The sequence below is a fragment of the Lampetra planeri genome, chromosome 4 (genome assembly GCF_965212315.1).
Source record: "Lampetra planeri chromosome 4, kcLamPlan1.2.h2, whole genome shotgun sequence".
NCBI classification, from domain to species: domain Eukaryota; kingdom Metazoa; phylum Chordata; class Hyperoartia; order Petromyzontiformes; family Petromyzontidae; genus Lampetra; species Lampetra planeri.
In genome coordinates this window covers 31,506,021-31,518,573 of record NC_136110.1, presented here as the reverse complement: position 1 = coordinate 31,518,573, position 12,553 = coordinate 31,506,021, and the positions used below count along the sequence as shown (strand labels likewise).

The following is a 12,553-nucleotide window of genomic DNA, read 5'->3' as shown; positions in this document are numbered from 1 at the left end:
GTTGGCCTCCGCAGTTGCTTGTGACAAGTTTCGCCTCGACGGCCTGGAACCGGTGGGGAACGCGGTCTCGGCAGGCTCCCTGGACAAGCTGATTACAGCATCGTCCAGTCTGGGTGAGTTGCTGCTCGCCTCGTCGGCGGCGCTTTCACCACGTTTGCATTTCTACAATTCCTGCGGGGGGGGGGGGGGGGGGGTGTGGGGCGGTCGCAATGCCCCTGGGTGACGTGGCCCAATGTGAAAGAGCCGCGCACGTGCCACCCCTTGCACCCTGCAGGGCCCCTGCTGTGGGCGCTGGCCTACTCTGGGGGGCTTCTGCTGGGCTCGGCGGTCGCCTGCCTCCTGCTGCTCAGGTGGCGGTAAGCGCTCGCATCACCCCCTCGCCCCCCCCCCCCCAAGTCCATCACCACTTCAAGTCGGAGCGCGGTGCCATGCCCCTTGCAGAACGCGTCGCGGGTCAACGAGAAACTTTGCCCCCCCCCCTCGCCCCCGGTCGCACCTCCGACTAATTAGCGCCGAAAGGAGTTCAAGGTACGTAGGTACGCACAACTTTTTTTTGCAAAGATGACGGTTGTACGTTGAACCTCTTTCGCACCGTACGTCGCCAACTGTGCTCGTCGGGGGTGCGGGGAGAAGGACAACAAACGAAACGCAAAAATGCGGTTCAAAAGAAATTAGTTTTCAATAAAAAAAGAAAAGAGTTGTCAATGATGCGGCCCTGCAGCCTCGTGGTGGCTACGCACGGCACACCTCGACTGACTCGCCTGAGGTCCAGCCCTGCGGAGGCAGCAGCAGCAGCAAGCAGCAGCAAGCAGCAGCAGCAAGCAGCAGCAAGTAGCAAGCAGCAGCAGAAAGCAGCAGCAAGCAGCAGCAGCAGGCAGCAACAGCAAGCAACAAGCAGCAGCAGCAAGCAGCAGCAAGTAGCAAGCAGCAGCAGCAAGCAGCAGCAGCAAGCAACAAGCAGCAGCAGCAAGCAGCAGCAGCAAGCAGCAGCAGTAAGCAGCAGCAGTAAGCAGCAGCAAGCAGCAGCAGAAAGCAGCAGCAAGCAGCAGCAAGCAGCAGCAGCAAGCAGCAAGCAGCAGCAGCAAGCAGCAGCAGCAAGCAGCAGCAGCAGCAGCGAGGGTTGGTGGATCATGGTACAGATGTCTGCGAAACTCCCTTCCCGTGAGTGGGGGGGGGGGCGTCGAGGAGGTGCGGCACAGCCAGGGGACTCATCCCCATCTGGAGGGGATAGAGCGTTGCCCCCTCGCTCAAGGTGTGGGGTTTCTCCAGGGTGCTCCGGTTTTATCCTCCCCACGTGATGAATAAACGCGACTCGTCGCTGCAGACATCTTACAGGTAAATAACTCAGTGGAGCAGCAGCGGCGGTGGCGGTAGGACCCCTTCGTCAAAAAGAGTCCTACGACTCCTGAATATAAAGTAAAGAATTATCTCATCGTCTTGCAGGGTTAACGTTGTTTCGTGGCTCTATCGAGAGACCTGCTCCAGAAGGCCACGCCAAGATTGTCGTCTGAGCACAACCGCGTACCACGACACACAAGTGGTGCGCGCACAGAACCCGTGAGCGCATCACCACACGTGGTCCCTGACCAGCGCGCACGTTGCGTCCCACAGAGCGGCCGCCGCTGTTGCTGTTGCATTAGGGGGAAGTGGTGGCTAGGAGATGTTAACTACCTCGCCTGGTATACAGGAGGTCGTGGGTTCGATCCCAGAACCTGACGCCTGCTGCTGCTGTATATTTGGAGTTTGTAGTGTCTCTCTCTCATCATCATCACAGTAGCTAGGAGATGTTAACTACCTCGCCTGGTATACAGGAGGTCGTGGGCTCGATCCCGGAACCTGACGCCTGCTGCTGCTGTATATTTGGAGTTTGCGGAGTCTCTCTCTCTCTCCCCATGTTAGCGTGGATTTTCCTTCGGCTCCACCGTTTTTCCCCCTCCACATTGAGAATCAACATCACGCCTTCAAAGAGTATTTGGCTGCAATGAATTCCCACGCGATGATGATGGTGAGTCACTTCGTCGTGGAGCTATCATTTGTGATGACCAGGTCGCTTCTGAGAAAGAGCGACTTAGACAGCTCAGTGGGCCTTCTCAACCGGGTGAAATAGAACATCGTCTAGAGGGGTTTTGTCGTCGTCGTCGTTGTTGTAAGTGGTGGCAGCAGGAGGATGAAGAGGAGGAGTAGCCGAACAACGAAGATAGAGGTCGGGGATGGCCGACCCAGGCCATCCAGGCCGACCCGGGCCCTCTCCGACCCTGGCCGTTGACGAGCGGGCCAATGTCGCGCCCTGTGGCCAAGGGGCCCGCGTGTTTGCCCCGCGGTGCGCCACCCACCTCCACTTTGTTACCATGGTGGATCCCCCATCCTTAACTCCCCCCCACCACCACCACCTCGCCAGCCACCACCTGCCCATTAAGTCCCCGAATTGTTTCCGTTTTAAGCGGTCGTCAATTTCGCCCCGGATCGCTGCTTCTTCAACGCAGCTGAGCGCGCCGTGATCGCGAGTGATTGAGAGAAAGCGCAGTTGCTCAGCCGTGGGACCTCGTTCTGTTTCTATGTACAGTACAACAGCCAGCCCCCCCCCCTCCCTCTGGAGTGGTCGGAGACCCTCAGTGCTCGCCACAGGGGCAACGTGTGTTCTCGTGCGGGTTTAAGGTCCGTAGCCCACCCCCGAGTTTACGGACGCCAGCTGCCAAAGAACAAACCCCGTCGCTGCACGATATCCCCACCCCTGATGTGTCAGTCGCAATTTGCCCCTTCTCTGTGCCTTGCTGCGAGCATCTCAATAAAGGCTGTGGCCTTAAAGAGGTGCAGGATGTATGTACGCGTGTTGAACTTCTTTCGCGCCGTACGCAGCCAACCGTGCTAATCGCAGTTGTGTGGGGGGGGGGGGCAGGACACCAAACTAAACCCTAAAAGCAGTTCTAAAGAGGAGAGTTTTCAATCTAGATTTAAAAGTGCACCGCTCCAGTGACTTCCTAATCATAGCCAGAGGGCCCATCTTCACTCTTACCACGCTGCCTCTCTGCCATGTGCTGTGAAGAAGGTTCATCGCCCTAAACGTCGCCTGTTACAATTAAAATTTTCAGGCCACATGCACACACACGGTGGTGTTATCGATTATATTCGAGTCTATGTTTTGATTTATAAAAATCGCCTTTCGCCAAGGCGTCTGGCAATGCTTGCCGACAGGGGTACAAAATGGATAAATAAGAGAATGATGGGGTGGGTGAAGTTCGGCCGTTGGTAATCGGGTTTGGGAAAAGGAATGAGATGTGTGTAGCAGAGGAAGGAGGCGATGGTGGCAGGGGGTTGAAGGAGGAATGAGTGGAGCGCGAGAGTGGATGAGGCTGATAGAAGGGGGTTGCGTAAGAGGTGGACGGTACGGTATAGAGTGAACGCACGGAATGATCGGGTCAACGGGTTGCTCGGCTGAGCTGAGATGAGAGTAGATTGAGGGGATTGAGGGTAGATTGAGATGAACGCGTTGAGTTGTTTTGCTTGTGCCGATCTTTGTTTTGCTTTACAGGAGCAGCGTGAAGCTGAAAAGACGCTCTCCGCACTCAGAGAAGAGACCCAAGACCACGTCTGTCGACGCTTTAGGCAAATGACAGTCACGGTTTATGCGTCGTAATTATTGTCCGTGCAAACCCTGTAGTGCCGTGGGTGTGGTCGTGAAATTATTCCTAAATAATAAAATACTCCGTCTTATCTTCGTCGGGTATGTGACGTTATTTTTTTTGTCGCATAGCGCGGTCGCGACTAAACTTAATGAGAGTTTCATTTTATACAGCGTCGTTCATGCCAACAGCATCCCACAACGCTGTACATGAATTCTACGTAACGACCGAATCCCATATACGCGGTTGGTTACATACTGCGCGAAAGAAGCCCAACACACACACCGAGAAAATGAAAGCCATACGACTACCAAGCAGAATCAACACATTAATGAACGAATTAAGAAATGACACCACAACACAAAGTGCAAACAACAAGAGAGTTATTACAACCAACAACTTACACGGGTTCACTTCGCTCTGCTCGGTCGTAGTAGATGCTTGCCAAAATTAGAGCACACAAAGCGAAACTGCCTGCCGAGTAGCGCACACAGCAAGGCCGGAGCCATGGAGTCAACATTATTGGGGGGGACCAAATCTTCCAGGGTGTCTGGGGGTCCCAACCCAGAAAAATATATAAATTTGAAAACTCATTTCCTGCCTAAAATAAAAAAAATTCACTAACACATGGCATGATTTTGTTTTACAATAATGTCTAATAGTGTATTGTATTACTTTGCTCTGTTTTTACTTTTTTTTTTACCATTTCTTGCTTCATTGTATGTAATGGCAGAGATTAGGGATTAATAAAGTACAACCATGACCACAATCATATAAAAAGAAATCTATGCATTGATGTATAAGAAGACAAGTCCAGATATTGTGGCCAATGTTTAGCAAACTGTTCTTTATATTTACATAGCATAGAAATTTTTTAAAATAGCAATATATGGGGGGGACATTTTGAGCATATTTGAATATTGGGGGGCGGGGGGGGATGTGTCCCCCCCCCCTAATATATATTATAATTACGGCCTTGGCACACAGTATTGCCCCACGTCCGACCGCATAGCCGCCGACGAGTGAATTCAAACCGCATTCGATATTAGGAAGCCAATGGAGATTGATTGAAAACTAATTTTTTTTAAACTACTTTTTGTGTGTTAGTTTGTTGTCCCCCCCCCGCACCTCCAGATGAGTACAGCTGTCTACGTACGGTGCGAAAGAAGTTCAACGTACATACATATAAGTATGGGTCTCTCTGTGTTTCTGTGGGTCTCTATGGTTCGATACGAGTATCTGGTTCTCTGTGGGTCTCTTCCGATACCACTGCCACCTCCCCACCTTTCAATTTGTAACATTAAAGAATGTAAAATGTCCAGGGTTTACATTTTAAAGAGATAAACACACGGGGAGGGCTAATCGACGGCGAGAGAACAGAAAAGGCAGTGTTGCGTTAAACGTGTTAAATATTGTCTCGCAGAGGGTTCTAATTGACGCAGTAAACGGTGCTGGGGTTACGATTTGTATGCACAGTTGTGAACGTGACGTTCATAATGGAATCTATAAATGCACAGAGTTTATCACTCTGCCTTGGTTAGAGTCAATTACCGACAGCGCATTATTGCTTCCACATGGTACATGTTCATGATCCATGTTCTCACTCAAGCATCTTTTTTAAAGTCTAATCTTTGAAATCGTTGATGATTGCAAATAAAATAGAATCACGAATATTGTTCGAAATTTGGTGAATTACAAAAAAATGTTCCAAGACCAAAACACTGAAATTATAAGAGTCCAACAGTTATGCGTAATAAATAACAAAACAACATAACGTAGCAATTTATATACTTATTCTGCTATTACATGTATGTGTGGTGGTCTTTTTTAAAATAAGGATGTAAAACATTTCACGGACAGACAAGATGAGTAACAAACGTGTTACGGATACCAACAGGGTACGCAACAAGAACATTAATAAGAATAATTAGAGACAAGGTAGGGTTAGATTTATTTGAAAAAAATTATTCAACAAGATACTAAATATAAAAGTTGCTTTCGCTGGGAACGTGAGGTGGTACCACAAGGAGCTGGGAAAGACAGAACAACAAGTTCCACGAGAAATGTCAACAATTGGATGCAACTTGGAGAATTCAATGCACAGTTAGTTTGTAAGTATGTTGAACTTCTTTCACACCGTGCGTAGCCAACCGTGATAAGTTTTTTTTAAGTTTAATGAGTCATCTTGCCAGGATTGGGCAAAACTGAGCGCATGTTTCACCGAGGCAACCGAGGGCACAGACTACGTGTTTCTAACAAAACGTAACATGTACCAGCTGCATGCGGCTCTATAAGGACTGCTACGTGACATTTATTGTTAAGGACCCGCTGTCTCGTTTTCACCACAATGCATTGCGGCTCTCGAAATATTGAGTGTTATTTTTGAAAATACTGAATTCGAACAAAAAACGTCTCGTCTTGTTATTTTAGCTGCCAACCTCTGGGCCTAGCCCCCACCCAGCATTGTGCGATCACGTCAGCAGGTCGCCTGAGCTGGCTCGGGTAGCATGAGCTAGCACGGGTAGCCTGGCTCGGGTAGCATGAGCTGGCACGGGTAGCATGAGATGGCTCAACAGTGCGCCCTGGCGGTCACGTTTGGTTTCTACACCCAGCGGTGTCAGAATCAGAATCTTTCTACTGGTAGGAACCTCCTGGTTACACCAGCCTACAGGGGATTATTGTGTCCGTCCGTCCGTCGTGAATCCAAAAATTGGAGGGGTGGGGCTGGGTGGAGAGGGGAGGGTGGGGAGGGGCTGGGTGGGGAGGGTGGGGATGGGTGGGGAGTGGGAGGGGTAGGGGGGTGGGAGGGGTGGGGCTGGGTGGGGAGGGGCTGGTCACCCCGTGGTGCCCTTATAAAACTCAACGTTTAACCTACTCACGCCGGCTTGTGCCCGCCCTCACAGTCGGGCATATTTGCGGAATACACCACGCCGCCGTTGACCCTGGCCATTGACCGAGCAACTCAACGTTACTACCAGCTCCCTCCGCAGGAATGTGTACTGGAGGAATCCGATTGGCTATTAAGCTCTTTGACGCAGATGTCCAGTCGAGGCGGGTCAGAACGTTACAACAACAAACCACACAACACCACTGTGGGAGTGTAAAGTAGAGAGAAGGTAAACACATCACTTTAAAAAAGACACAAATACTTGAAAAACTAAGCTATGTTTTGTACATTACCGGGTAAATCCCACTGAGTTATTAACTTATTTTTTCAGAAGCGACCTGCCCATAAATGATAGCTCAACAAAGTGGCTTATCATGTGCGTATTTATAGCAGCAAAATAATCTAAATAATAATAATGTCACGTTGGGTGGGTAACGTGCAGTTTTTTCCCAACTCTTAACCTCTCCATCCCTCTCTAATTTCAAGGTGCTATGAAAAAGATTCATCGCCCGAAATGTCGCCCATGATATTAAGTTTTACTTTTAAGGCCACACAATAGGGGCCGTCCATAAATGACGTCACGCGATTTTGGACGATTTTGGACCCCCCCCCCCGCTTCGTCACACGGCGTCACAAAATGTCAGACCCCCCCTCAAATATGACGTCACCCAGCTCTGCCCCCCCCCCCCAAATAAAACATGCTTCAAATCGCTTTAAACTATTGTACTTGCAGTGCGTATTTAATGTGGCGCTGCACTCTGATGTTGTAGGAGAAAACATTTATTATAGTATATTTAATTAAGTAGAACGTGTTGTCTATATTTATTTAAAGTTGCGCATTTTGATGTGACGTCACATTTCTCAACCCCCCGCCCTCGTCACACATCGTCACAAATGTCTGACCCCCCCTCCCTAGGTGCGTGACGTCATTTATGGGCGGCCCCATACTGTCGGCAAATGTGTCGAGATGCGTCGTCTGTGCTTGTGCACCACTGCCAATGCAGTAGCAGCAGCAGCAGGGCCAAATGAATGTGTCTCGCTGTCATCATGTGTTCTCACCTTTGTCGAGGTCTAGAAGCTGTGCATTGTGTTTAGGGTGGTTAAATTCGTAGTTTTGACATCATCGTGACTGCATAGGGGGGGGGGGGGGGTAAGAGGCGGTTCGCCGCACGTACAGAAATGCCGAGAGGCAATACACATTTATTATGGTTGATCATTTTCAACTGAGAATCAAATGGAGCTGTCGCAGTGGTGGTGGTGGTGTAAAGGATAACCGCCACACTGGGCCTGCAACCCAGAGGCTCACCGGTTCGATTCCATCTCCCGGCGCGGAAGTTTAAATAATTGATCAAGTTTATGAAGTCCCCCACCGCGGTATGAGAAGCAGAATCTTTATTTTAGGCTGGAGGGTGGTGGGGAGTAAAGTGTGGGTATAAGCCACCTGTTCCGACTAAAGTTCCACTGGAAGCGATTATCGGTTCTTGGCTTTGCAAAATCGGTAACTGATTCTGAGAACGTTTACCGGTTTGCCATTTAACCGGTTGCCTTAAAAATAATAATGAAATAACCCTATGTGCCCTGTCTTTTGGGTCACCAAATATATACACATACATTACATACAGTGTATGTATATGCCAATTCAAACCAACAACCGCTTTAGTCAAACTTTTTCTAAAGCGGAGTTATCATTATTGGAAGTCGGCGTGGGGTTTAAGTCACCGCCTGAATGTGTTGAGTCGGCAGGTGACCGTGCGCTCTGGTCTATCAGTGCGAGCATCTCAACAACGCAAAGCACTCGTGGAAGAAGAAAAAAAAATGCCTCGACACTCAGCGAAGCATTCGCGGGTGACCAAATCGTTGACTTAACACTTTTCCTTCGGCGTGCAGCGAGCCGCTAGCAACTGGAAGGTCACAAGCGAACAAACACTGGTTGACTATTTAAAAAAATATATTTTACCACGTAAGGCCCACTGAGCTGTACAGGTATGTTTCAGAAGCGATCTGGCTGTTACAAATGAAAGCTCAACGAAGTGGCTTGCCGTCGTGTGGACATTTATATCAGCCAAATACTCTAAATGTGGTTATCTCCCCCCCCCAGACTCATTGGCTCCTCCCTGCCCAGCACCCTATATAAGAAAACACGTGTCTTGAATAGCTTTCTTCACACGCTACAGTAAGTTTACTGGGGCAGTCACACCTGATGACGGAGGCTTGTGTTGCTTCCGAAACGTCGTGATTTAAATGATTTATTTTCATTTATTATTATTTTGTTTCATTATTATTATTATTTTTTTGACCTACGTGACTTTACCGAAAAAACCTAAGAGTATGAATCCTTGCAGTCACGAAAGCTTCAAATCTAGAAATGTAAATGTGGAATGAAGAAACCGGAGGACACGGAGAGAAATGCAGGCAACTACGGGGAGAGAGACACGCAGACTCCAAATATAGAGCAGCAGGCGTCAGGGTTGAGATCGAACTCACGTCCTCCTGCATGCACCAGGCGAGGGAGTTAACATCTCGCCACTCAGACCAATGAACCCTCCGTAGGTCGATCGAACGATTGTAACTTTGTAAGGGAGATCGACATAGTGGGTTTCCTCTATCGACATACTCGACCCTGTCATAGGAATGTGGAGTTTTCCACACCCGGCTGTGTCGGCTTAAAACCTGACATGGGCTTATTTGAGCGTGAATTATTTTTGACTCGAATTGTTTTGACTTAAAGCTTTCAGCAGATGTCAGTGTAAAGATTGCTTGTGTTGCGATCGAAACGTCGTGATAATTGTATTATTTTTCTATTTACGTGGCTTTACCGAAAGACCCAAAGAATATCGATTTTTTTCCCCACATGAACGCGCAAGTGATTCTCGCTCACGGTCAACACCAGTGACGATTATCTGAACCGGTACTGGGCCTCCCCTAGGTTGACTCAGCCTCAAATGAATACTTGGTGTGATGTGTAAACATCGCCACAAGAGATACAAAGGCGGCCGGGCGTGGCGCTGGCCACCCACCCCCTCGTGTACCGTGCCGGCCTTCGTAGGTGCTCGTTTACAGCACTTGCCCCAACAGTCTGTTAAGGCTATACGGGGGATCTTTGTATTTGTGTATATATATTGCACGTACACGTGGCTGTGACGAGTCTACGCAAGCATTCCTGGATGGGTGCCACGATCGGAATGGTAACAATGCGAGACTTGCTCGCAATCTCACCGCACGCGTTCGTCAACTTCCCCGTCTATCTCGTGGCCCCTGTGGTTCGTTGGGGGCGTCACTCGGATGATGGCACTTGACATGATCTCTCCCACCGTCTCTCTCTCTCTCCACATCTTCAGGAAACTGGGGGTGCCCTTCTACAACAGCAGTTTCGTATATGGGGTGGTGCCTTACCAGGCTAACAAGCGCCATGACCTCGCCAACTTCGCCTGCGCTCAGGCGAAGTTGGCAGTGTACAGAACGAGGAAAAAATGAACCCGAAAAACAAAGTTTTTCACTATAAATCCTTTATATGCGTGTTCAATGGGCCACAACCCAGCCCACATTGGTCTTTGAAACGGGCGGCTAGAGTCCTCTCGTCCTCTGGCTTGAGATGGCTGCCACCTATGGGTCAGATGATTGCCTGCCACCATTAAGCAATTGGTAATTAAATATAAAAACATTTACCTAAAAAGTGTAACATTTTTGAAAAAAAATTTCACGAAAATAAATTGTCATGCACAACGAGTCTGTGTGCAAAATGTCAGCTCGATTGGATCACGGGAAGTGGGTTAAAAAACGACCGAAAGATTTGCACGGTCGTAAGCGCGCAAGCAAGCAAGTGAACTTAATATAAAGGATTTAAAAAGATGCTGCAAGGTGACACTGACGGCTGCTCTGTGGTGCTTCCAGTGTTCATGGGCCTGCTTAAGGCGCGGCTCCGGCTTTAGCACGCATACCACACACATGTCGGTGACGTGCACGTCTTCTTCGAACGCTGGGGAGCCGGAAAAGCCCTCTGTACCAGCGTGGACGGCACCCTCGTGTTCACCTTTTGAAGCGCTCGCTCGTCACCGTGCGCGATGAGTGGTTGAGAGACAGGGTGATTGGGTGAGTGTGTTGTTGTGACCTGCAGTGTGGTGTTTGAACACAGAGTGGTGGGATCAATGAGCAAAAGTTCTGGGGTGCAGTAACCACGGCGGTGGCGACAGAAGAGTGATACAGAGGCGACTGACGCCAGGTGCAGCGAGTTACTGAAGTGAATTAGCGAGTGCCTGGACATTCGTCACCCTGACCGCTGCTTCGTTGTGATTTCACAAGCTGTCTGTGTTGTTTCTGTCATTGCCAGGGGCCCCGTGACTCACACGCCCTGTGCAGTACACACGTGCTCGTATCAAACATGTACAGCAATATAATTGGCAGGGGAACCCCCCCCCCCCGCCCCCGTATCGGGAGTAATATTAATGCAGTCGGCATTTTTGATACGTGTGTTTTGGGTAATTTTTTTTTTGCTTTATTTTTTTTTTGTTAGCGAAGTTCATGGTTTGGCGTGGGTATAGACTCGTCATTTTGATTCTTTTTTGGTGTCAACTTGAAGTCAAAACACCCTCAGGTATTGAAGTGCACATGTGAGGGACGCGGGGTGTCCGCCCCAATCGCCTAAATTTAAAAATAAATAAATAAACATCTTCCCCTTCGCAAATCTGTCTGTCCACGTAAACATGTGTACATGCGTGTCGTACACGTCCCATCATCCACACGGCCTTCTGTGAGTGCATCATTCACTCAGCATTGATTGGAGACAATCAACCACTCGGGACTGGTTTCCACATTCAATGTCTTTATCAAGTTCAAGTTCATTTATTAGGTATATCCCTGTGAGCCATTCGGCTCTTGAATCGGGTGCAACCGCAACATACAAAAAACAAAAACATGAACAAAAAACATATTATAGTGACTATGTGCAAACAAAAAATCCAAGAAAAGACAGCTAAATATTGCAGAAAAAAATCACCGTACACCAACACTGTGTGCAAAAATCCCAGTGGGATGCAAGTCAAACAACAACCACAAGACAACTTAGATTAAGGCCATCAGTCTAACTTTGTACTACAACAAACAAACATGGCCAAACCAAAAAACTTTTCGAAAATCACCAAAATAAAGCCATAAAAGCAATGAAACAGTAGTCATAGGAACTGTGACCGAATTTTCACAATAAACGACGTGAACAACATGTACCACCAAACTCTGCAGCCATAGCTGGCTGCATGAGTCACTCCACAACAGCAGGAGCATCAGTCGGAGTGTCAACATTTTTCAATGCACCTTTAAGATCAGCGCACTAAATCAAAACACAGATCATATTTTGCAGCGATCATCCGGATCGAAACATTGTATTTTAGGTCACTAAATTGCAGCAGAGTCCGTCTCGCTTGAGTCAATGCTGCTGTTTGTGTTTCTCCCTTGGGATGGTGACTTTTGGAGGATGAACGTTGAGATTTACAAGGGTCCCGGGGTAACCAATAAAGTCTGAATCGGTCTGTAATAAAGGGCCGTACATAAATGACGTCACGCACATGGGGGGGGGGGTCAGACATTTGTGACGATGTGTGACGAGGGGGGGGGGGTTTGAGAAATGTCATCAAAATGCGCAACTTTAAATAAATATAGACAACACGTTCTACTTAATTAAATATACTGTTTAATAAATGTTTTTTCCTACAACATCAGAGTGCAGCGCCACATTAAATACGCACTACAATGACAATATTTTAAATCGATTTGAAGCATGTTTTATTTATTTTTTGGGGGGGGGGCAGCCTTGTGACGTCATATTTGAGTGGGGGTCTGACTTTTTGTGACGCCGTGTGACGATGGGGGTGTCAAAAATCGTCCACAATCGCGTGACGTCATTTATGGACGGCCCCTAAGGGAGGGCACTGATAAGGGGTTGATAGGTATGTTAGTGGTGAATGTAGTGGTGAGTGTACTAGTGGTGAGTGTAGTGGTGGTGAGTGTCGTGGTGGTGAATGTAGTGGTGAGTGTAGTAGTGGTGAGTGTACTG

At 48.4% G+C, this 12,553-nt stretch overlaps 1 long non-coding RNA gene across 1 annotated transcript; it reads left to right on the top strand.

Moving 5' to 3' along the window:
* Nucleotides 1–19: 19 nt before the first annotated feature.
* On the top strand, nt 20–3,712 carry LOC144717940 (uncharacterized). Its single transcript, XR_013585163.1, has 3 exons — nt 20–113; nt 275–356; nt 3,530–3,712. It is a non-coding gene; the product is annotated as an uncharacterized LOC144717940 (long non-coding RNA).
* The last annotated feature ends 8,841 nt before the right edge of the window (nt 3,713–12,553 follow it).